The following is a 10,132-nucleotide window of genomic DNA, read 5'->3' as shown; positions in this document are numbered from 1 at the left end:
AGGGACAGTCTGTTCCTGTGCCCTTCATATCTCTATTTTGAAACATGCCCACCTTTCCTGAACTCCTCTGTTTTTAAGGGCTGCTTCCCAAGGAACTGTCTGAATAAGTCTCCTAAATAGGCCAAAGTCTGCCCTCTGGAAATCCAATGTAAAAACCTTATTAGTGCTCCTCCTGACTTCACCAAATATTGAGAATTTCCAACCACCACATCTCTCACCATCCAATCCCTATTTGCAAACATCAGATCTAACACAGATCTCCCCTTGTAGGCTCACCCACCTGCTGTGACAAAAAATTGTCTTCCACCAACCCGAAAAATTTCCTGGACTGCCTCTTTTCAGCTCTATTAAGTTTCCAGCAGATGTCCACCAGGTTGAAATCACCAAAAGAACAAGTGCTGATGATCCAGAAACATTCCCTAGTTGCTTACAGAATGAGTTTTCCACATCTTCTTCCTGGGTGGGTGGACAATAACACACTCCCAGTAGGATGTCAGCCTTGTTGGCCTTCCCCCTAATTCTCACCCATAGACATTCAATTTCATCATCATTAGGTTCAACACCCATAGCAACAAAACCCTCCCTAATATAAAGGGCCACTGCTCCACCTCCTCTCCCTTTCCTGTCTCTCCTGAAGAGCTTGCAGCCATCTAATGCAGCACTCCAGCCACGTGAGCCATCCCACCCTGTTTCTGTGATGACAATTCCATCACAGCTCTGCTGTTGCACCATGGCCTCCAGCTCTTCTTGTTTGTGACCCATGCTGTGTGCACCTCAGCTGGGCTGCTGATTTCACCCCTCACTCAGGCTTACCACCCTTGGGCCTGCTTTCAGACAAACCAGCTACATCTCCCTCCCCCTTCAGACCTAGTTTAAAGCCCTCTCAACAAGTTCTGCCAATTCATGAGCTAAAATTCTTCTGCCCTTACCAGAAAGATGGAGCCCATCTGGTTCCAGCAGGCCAGGTGCTGTAAAAGTCACCCCCTGATTAAAGAATCTGAAATTTTGCCAATGACACCAACCTGTGGGCCACTTGTTGATAATGTGAGCTCTCCTATTGCTTTCACCATTTTTCTCAGACTCAAAAGGGACTGAGGAAAAGAATGTCTGTGCCCCTGTCCTATTAACCACCTGACCCAATGCCCTAAAGTCCCTTTCCATTGCCCTGACACTCCTCTTTTCAATCTCATCACTGCCAGCCTGGGGTATCAGCAGTGGGTAATAATCAGAGGGCAGAATCAGCCCAGTCAGTCTCTCAGGGATATCCCGCACCCGGGCCCCAGGGAGGCAGCAGACCTCTCTGTGGGATGGCTCTGGTTGACATATGGGGCCCTCTGTTCCCCTCAGAAGGGAGTCACACACTGCGATTGCCCTTCTTTCCTTTTTGATGTTAGAGATTGTCCTGGTTTAGGGCAATTTTGGGAGAAAACCTCCGGAAGGAGCCCCCGGAAAGCAAATCCCCACGGTCCCTCCTCCCTGACCTGGTTCGGGAAGACTGTCCTCAGAGACAAGTGAATAAAACCTGTTTATTTAACAAGCAAAACACTCCCCAGCACAAAAGAAAAAATAAAAATAACAACAACAAAAAACCAACATCAAATGACAAAAACTCTTTCACCACTCTGAAGAGATGACAAATTCAGAAAGTCCACTCCTGGGAGTGGTTGCCCAGCTCTCAGTGTCTGGAGCTGGGCTGCCTGCTGCAGATCACAAAATGCAGACTCTCGGTATTTCCTAGGTCCCAGTCTGGAGCAGGAAAGAATGATGTCCAGGAAAGGGAAAGGAAAAAAACAGTCTAAAGAAAAATTTGCAGTGCTTAGCTAAACTAACTAATAAGCAAAAGCAAAGGCAAAAGCAAAAGCAGGAGCAAGAGCAGGAGCAAGAGCAAGCAAGCAACAAAGCAAGCAAGCAAAGCAAGCAAGCCCTCACCTCTCCTAGACAACAGACCATGGGGGGAGGTGAGCCGGCTGATAACAAGACAAAACAAACCTTCACTTTCAGAGTCAGTTCTGAAAGCACAGAACACAATATCAAACATAAACAGAACACACGACTGGGGATACAAGCACCTTGATGTCACCCTAGGACAGAGGTGGTGATCTGTCTCACAGATGAATCATAATTGGGAGGCTCACTGGGCAGATAATTTTCTTCTAAACCATCTGGCTGACTCTCCAGATCCAGGGGATCATACCTAATCTGAAGTGGCACCTGGCTTGGCACAGGGGGTTGGGAGGAATTTTTATGATTGCCTCCTTGAGTAGGTACCCACTGCCACTCCCATCATTGACCAGGTATCCTTGTAAAGCCTGACAGTGGGAGTCATGGGAGACAGCAGGAACCAAGGAGAGCATTGCTGCCCTGCCAGACCTCAAGGAACCAAGGATCCACAGTGACACTGCAGGGCCTTGGGGGACCACGGTGACATTGTGACACTGCAGGGCCGAAGGATCTGAGGGACTTTGTGACACCAAGGGGTCCCATGGAACCAAAGGGACATTGGGACACTGAGAAGCCTCATGGAATCATGGAGACCATTGGGACACTCTGGGGCCTCATGGAACTGTGGTGACACCAAGTTGGCTGGGAGTGTTGATCTGCTGGAGGGTAGGAGGGACAGGGACCTGGACAGACTGGATCCAGGGCCCAAATCCAACAAGGTGAGGTTTAACAAGTCCAAGTGCCGGGTCCTGCACTTTGGCCACAACAAACCTGCAGCGCTACAGGCTGGGGACAGAGTGGCTGGACAGCAGCTAGGCAGAAAGGGACCTGCAGGGACAGAGGGACAGCAGGCTGGACATGAGCCAGCAGAGTGCCCAGGTGGCCAAGAAGGCCAATGGCTCCTGGCCTGGATCAGGAATGGTGTGGCCAGCAGGAGCAGGGCAGTGATTCTTCCCCTGTGCTGGGCACTGGTTGAGCAGCACCTCAAGTGCTGTGTCCAGTTCCAGAGGCCTGGAAGCCGAGGCGCCTCCAGCTTTGGCTGCTGCCGGGCCGTGCAAGGGCAGGGCCTGGGGGAAGAGTTGCTGCCACACAGCCCCGCCGAGGGCTGAGCCCGGCTGAGCCCGGCACAGCAATCACCTCCTGTGCCTGTGTCCGTGCCTGGCATCGCCTTCCTTCCTGCAGCAGGGGCTGGCACCGATGAGTGACTGCTTCCTTCAGGAAATGCTGCTTTCCACAGAACAGGGACAGTGAGAACATACCTGCAGGAGGCTCCAAGGGCTTCACAACTTTATGCAGCCAAGCGAATGGAGAAGGCTTCGCAGCAACCTCATCTAGACTGGAGCACAGATGAGAACATTTTCTATGGTGTGCTGGGATCCCCCTCTTTCTCAGGGAACCGGGCACTGCAAGGCAGCTGGGAAAGGCCGTGGGAGCCAGATGAGAATGGACATGGCCAAAGCTGCACAGGGGCCTGGGGAGCTCTGGGCTGTGGCTCCTGGTGTCACCTGTGGCTCCTGGACACTCTCACATTCTATCCCTGCCTTGTGCAACTTCCCTGGAGGGGAGGCTGGAGCAGCCCAGGGCCCTGGGGGATCTCTCACTGCCACAGCTGAAACTCTTTCAAAAGCACTGGGGAAAACTGCAGCAGGCAGTGCCACAACTATCCCTCTGGCCCTCTGGCTCTCCTGCTTTTGTCACTCCCATCCTACATTCTTCCATCTCTCCATCCCACTTTCCTCTGGGATAAATCCCCAGCCCAAGGGCTCATACCCAGGCCCTCTCAGGACACACTGGAGCCTTGCTCTCCCCCTCTGAATATCCCCCACCATGGGCACCCCGTGCAGTCACTCCCAGGTTTCGGGATGTGTCTCCCATAGAGGGACCCCAGCAGGACTGCTCAGTACCCTGAGTGCCCTGAGCATAACAATTCCTCTGGGCTGTGCCAGCCTTGTCCGGGCTGTGCCCGCACTGCCAAGCAGCAGAGAAGGCAGCTCAAGGCTCAGCAGGGCTCAGGCCCAGAGGCACAGCAATTACCTCCTGTGACTGTGCCTGGCAGCACCTCCCTTCCTGCAGCAGTGGCTGCCAATGAACCACTGCTTCCTCTGGGAAGCTCAGCCTTCAGCACAGCCTCTCCTTCCATCTCTGGGGAAAGGAAAAGGGACAGCTGGATCAGGTGGGGCTGTTCCCCATTGGGAAGGTGGCATCTTCAGGAGGCAGTGAATGTCAAAGTAATGGTTAAGAATCAGGAAATCTCTAAAAACTATTTGGGTGGCCATGGCTCATAGTTCTCCAAACAGGTGCCCTTTCTGATCAACCCAGAGAACGGGAAATTGCAGGGTATCTCATCCCCTTGGTGCCATTTGGGCTCCCTTTCAGGTGATAGAAAATGCCTTCCTGCAGAGGCTGGGGAGAAGCTGCAGCCAGCCCAGGCTGGGAAACAGCCCTGCAGGCCGTGAGAGCAGCACTGGGGCAGCGAGGCTGCCATGGATCCCTTCCCACTGTGCCAGGCAGGGCCTGTCCAGATGTGCAGAAAACGTCCCTGGCTGCTGAGTCCCAGGGGAAGCCTGAGGGAAATGCACCCACCACGGCATCTCTCCAGATCACTCAGGATTTGTTCCAGATGTTTGGATTTTTCCAGGGACTTACTCCCTCCTGTAGGTTTGCTCTTTCTTCTCAGGGGACTTTAAGAGAAATATTTCTATTTTCCAGGAATGGATCCCACAAAACCAGAGCTCAGCCTGTGGGGTGAGCAAGGACACATTACTCACCCCTGCAATGGGAGCTGGACTTGTTTGCAGCATCCAGCCATGGAGTAGTAAAAATCCTCCCTGCAGCCCCACCTGTAATGACCAGGAGCACAAAGCAGGGAGAAATTGATAGATTTTAATTAAGACTGAAAGTAGCTGGATTGGGCTTTGTTGACTTTTTTTTTCTTTTTTTAATCACATAGAGGTGATCAGCAACTAAAGCTACTTGACCTTTGCCAAATACAGAGGACAAGGAAACAATCTCTGTAGTTTTTAATACCTAGCTATGCATTCCATTTTCAAACTAGTCACTATCATGTTATTGCACAAGTTTCTGTATAGCTTTAATGTCATCCCTATGGTCTGTACTCAGGAGTCAAGAAGTTTGCTGAAAAAGATTTTGCCACGTCCCTGCCCCAGACCCCTGTCCTCAGCCCCGGCTAGCTCTGCTGCGGGGTGAGTAGGGCGAGTGGAAGCACCCTCCGCTGTACCCGGCAGGGCTTTGGAGAGTGCTTTGTGGGTCCTGAGGTCGCTGCTGATTCCCCCGGCGAGGAAATGAGGAGAGGCACTTGTTGGGGGCATGTTTATGGAGGTCCTGGGGATCCAACAGCATTGGAGGGGGCCAGACAACAAGTGCAACTCGGGGGTGCTGGCAACATGTTCCATAGGGAGAGGGAGGGGGGCCGATCAGCCAGTGGGGAACAGACAGGAGTGACTCTTGTGGGGATTGACATCTGGGGGATCCAGTGAGGGAAAGACAGGGTAGGGGTCCCAGGACCTCATCCAATCACTCGGTGCCCTGGATGGAAGTTTCCAGAGGTAGGGGAAGGGGCACCGAGTGACAGACAAGGCACTTGGGAGAGGGCAGGGAACTGACTCGGCACCTTCCAGGGAAACCGACACTTGGGGAAAGGCAGGAAAACTCAGGGAGAAACCAATACAGTATGGGGGTATACTGGAACAAACCATGACAGAATAAAGATGTAATAAAACATATAAAACCGCAACTCCACATCTCCCTCTTTTTTGTTGTTTAAAAGGAAAGGGAAGAGAGAAGTAAAAATAACCTTTATAATACTAAAGCTAATGACAAATACAACAAAGGCTAACAAAAGTGAAAGTCCAGTTTGAACCAGGGTTTGGACCCAACCAGAGTCCCCATCCTTTGAAAAGAGACCCCAGCCAGTCTGATGATTCTTTCTTGAGATGTGTTATCATAGTCCACACGTTAGCCTGAGGCTGAGGAATAATCCATGCCTGCTGGGGTCTTATGTTGATCATGATGGTGAGAAGGATGAGGCTCAGTGTGGGTGACATCCTGGGTTGGATCTAAACTGGGACAAAATCTGAAAAATAACTTCAAGATACACTAACAATCAGGGTAGGGGAGGTCCAGCTCAAAAGGGAACAAAGAACCAAGGGAACTGGAAAGGGAAGAGGTAGACCCAAAAAGGGAAGATTTTTTCCACCTTCTGAAGGCAGCATGTCCCACCTGAGTACTCTCCGGTTTGGCTTGGGCTTTGGGGACATACGGCCTGACAAATTTGGAGGGGACCCATCTCAGGCCTGAGGGCGTGGAGACACAAGCGTATCCTGGTCCCCAGGTGACTAAGTCATAGGGCCCCTCCTGCCGCCAGGTCTCGGGATCTTTAATGAGGACCGGCAACTTTTCCCTGACCTTGCCCTGCTCGTAGTTGTTAAAGTGCCGAGTGATTGGCGGATTTAAACATTCAAAAGAGCAGTTAAGAAAGTTAATGGTAAAGAGGGCCCGCGCTAATTGAACCTGGTGGGACTCTACCTTCATTACCGGCTGTTGTTGTTTTAACATCTGTTTAAGACTCTGGTGAGTCCTCTCCACCACGGCCTGGCCTGATGGGGAATAGGCGATGCCAGTCTTGTGTTCTATTCCCCATTGCTGTAGGAAGCTGGCGAACTCCTTGGAGGTGTAACCTGGGGCATTATCTGTTTTGATTAATTTGGGACGCCCAGCATAGAGAAAGCCTGTATCAGATGTTTTTCGATATCTGAGGCTTTCTCCCCTGTGTGGGCAGAGGCAAAAACTGCCCCAGAGAAGGTGTCAACGGAGACATGGATGTACTTCATCCTCCCAAAGGAATGGATGTGAGTAATGTCCATCTGCCACACCTCACAGGACTTCAGACCCCTAGGGTTGGCCCCTGCGCTCACCAATGGTAGGGGGAGCGAGTTACAGGACGGGCATGTGGCCACAATGGCCCGAGCCTGGTCTCGGGTAAGGTGGAACTGTCTTACCAGACCTGGTGAATTTTGATGGTAGAGCTGGTGGCTTATTTTAGCCTGTTGGAATTTATCAGGGAGTAGCACCATTTGCACGGGGGCGGCAGCGAGGGAATCGGCACACCTATTGCCCTCGGCCAAGAACCCCAGCAGGTCAGTATGTGACCTGAAGTGCACCACATAGAACGGCTGCTCTCGGTGGGAGACTAACTTAGTTTTGAGAGCAACCTATTCAAGGCATCATTGGAAACACCTTGCAGGATTGCATCCTGCGCTCTAGACACTACACCTGCTACATAAGCCGAATCGGTGACCAAATTAAAAGGGTTCAGAGAACCACTCAAAAGCTCTAACGACGGCGGCCAACTCAGCTATCTGAGGGGAGCCTTCCACCTCAACAACATCTGCCTCCCACCGCTGAGTTTGAGGATCTTTCCAAGTCACCACAGACTTGTGGGACCCTCCGGATGCATCAGTAAAAACTGTTAGGGCTTTCAAGGGTTTCTTGCTCTGAATTCGCTTTGTTGATAGTGTGAATTGAATCTCTGAATTAAAAATTTTGTGGGCCGGTCTCAAAAATGAAATTTTGCCTGTGTAGCTATCTAGAGCAAATTGTAATGGTTCATTTTCCTGTAACAGGTGTTCCAACATAGCCTTTGTGAATTGGCCCGATTGTAATTTAATGGGAACGTGAATTCATTCAAAATCACATCCCGCCAACTCCCGAATCTGCGCTCTAGCCTTGCGGATTAGATCTGCCACCAGCTCTTGTGGTCGTGTCATTCTCTTGGACCGGTGGTGACTTAGGAAAACCCACTCTATGATGGAGAGTGGGTCCCTTTGGTCCTGGTTACCCTTCCCTAGGGTGTCTGTCCACTGAAAGATAACACCGTGGAGGTGTGGCAGTCTGCCCAATATGATGAATTTGAAGGGCAGACCCAGATCGTACCTGTGGGCCTGCCTGGCAGATATTGTCTCCTGAACCCTCTCTAATGTAGCCTTGGCCTCTGGGGTGAGTTCCCTGGGAGAACTAGGCTCTTCCCCCCCTTTCAATAAATCAAAAAGGGGGGCTAGGTCTTCGTTGGTGATAGCTAACCAGGGTCTCACCCAGTTCAAGGATCCACACAGCTGCTGAACATCAGCTAGGGTGCGAATGTTATTTTTGATTGCCAATTTTTGCGGAACAATGGTCCGCTTGTTTATTTCCAAACCAAGGTACCTCCAAGGTGGCATCCGTTGAATTTTATCTGATCGCAGCTCGAACCCCACAGCAACCAACACATCAGTTGTCAGGTTAAGCGCGTATGTAAGTAAATCGCTGTTGGGGGCACAAATGAGTATGTCATCCATGTAATGTTGTATTATCACGCCCTCGGTGGCTGCACGCACAGGGGACAGCAATGAAGAAACGTACCACTGGCACATTGTGGTGGTGTGACAGTTTTACAAGGATTTATAAGGTTTTGGTAATTAAGTTAGAAATTAGTTGTTAGACAGGTCTTGTTGGTATGTTCCATGTGTCCCCTATTCCTCCCTAGAAAGGTTTTTCCCCACCTGCTTGCCACAAAGTTTTCTCGCCACAGGTTTGTCAATCTCCCTCTGTACCTAACAATACCCCTGTCAGTCCAAGTTGTACAGCCCCCTCTCCCTGTCAATCCCTGAAACCACCCCCATTTTCTTCTAGAATGTTCGATGTCAGTCATCCCTGTTCTTGTTAGTATTGGTCCCTGGAAGCCTTTCCCCTCCCTAGGTTCTCCTCATTGGCCCCCTGCACTGATGTAATCCCTTCCTATTGGTTGCACTGTGTTCACCCCCCTCACGCCCACACCCTTTATAATCCCCTGTCAGACCCCAGGTAGAGAGACATCTGTCACTGTCCCGGTTTGGGAGAATAAAAGCTCTGCAGACCTCATACAGGTGTCGGCTCCCTATTCCTTTGCTTTGGATCTTCGTAGCTTTGCTGTGCCTTTGTCACCCACACCGAGGCAATCACTGCCACCCGGTGCTCTAAGTGAGGAGCCGGGGGCAGCCACACTCGTAGTTCCCTCCAGTCACTTGAAGGGGACAAGCTAGCCGGCACAAAAGATCCCTGTGACTGGGCAAGCGAAGGCTACAATCCATGTAATGTTGTATTATCACGCCCTCGGTGGCTGCACGCACAGGGGACAGCAATGAAGAAACGTACCACTGGCAGATAATAGGCCAATTTTTCATGCCTTGTGGTAGACATCTCCAGTGATATCTCTCCATTGGGGTTTCTCGGTTGGTGGAAGGAACCGAGAAGGCAAAACGTGGTGAATCTTCAGGATGTAGAGGAATTTGGAAAAAACAGTTTTTTATATCAATGACTGCCAATTCCCAATTTTCAGGTAACATCGTGGGGGACAGTATCCCTGGTTGGAGAGGACCCATGTCTTTAATGACTTTATTTATTGCACGAAGGTCGTGGAGGAGGCACCACTCGTCTTTGCCACGTTTTTTGAGAACAAAGATGGGGGAATTCCAGGGAGATGTTGTTTCCTGGATGTTCCCCTGAGCGAGCTGCTCATCCACGAGCTCCCAGAGCGCTTTTAATGTTTGTTTGTTGAGCGGCCACTGCTCTACCCAGATTGGTGTATCTGTAAGCCAATCCAACTTCTGAGTAGGACACTCCTCAGTGGCCGCTACCCGAAAAACCTGGGGGATTGGTATGTCAATTGTGACCCCCCATTGGGCCATTAGGTCCCTCCCCCACAAGGGTTCCGTATAGTCCAATACAAACGGACGCAAATAAGCTGATTGTCCTTTTGGCCCCTCAAATTTTACGATGTTCTTTGATTGTTTGGCCAATTGAGAACCCCCTACACCCTGAATCTGTCCTGCCACATCCTGCAATTCCCATCGTGATGGCCAGTCCCGTGAGGGGATGACCATCATGTCTGCCCCTGTGTCAAGAAGTCCATTGAGATATTTGTGCTCCCCGCCTTTCCACACGTAGCACGAAATTTTAGGTCTTTTCTTCCCCAGTATCTGGGCCTGACACGCCTGGTAGATTTTGTCGGGTGTCTGCTTCCATATGTCTTCGGGGAAAACTGGAGGCCCAGATACAGGAATGGCTTGGGCGATGATTTGGCCCTTGGGGAGGAAGACTGGCGAGTGAGCACAGTGCAGCCACAAGACCAAGTGTTTAGGATGTGCAGATGTCAGAC

This window comes from Lonchura striata, chromosome 34 (genome assembly GCF_046129695.1).
Source record: "Lonchura striata isolate bLonStr1 chromosome 34, bLonStr1.mat, whole genome shotgun sequence".
NCBI classification, from domain to species: domain Eukaryota; kingdom Metazoa; phylum Chordata; class Aves; order Passeriformes; family Estrildidae; genus Lonchura; species Lonchura striata.
The sequence above is the reverse complement of the archived record's forward strand: the minus strand, read 5'-3'. Positions refer to the sequence as shown.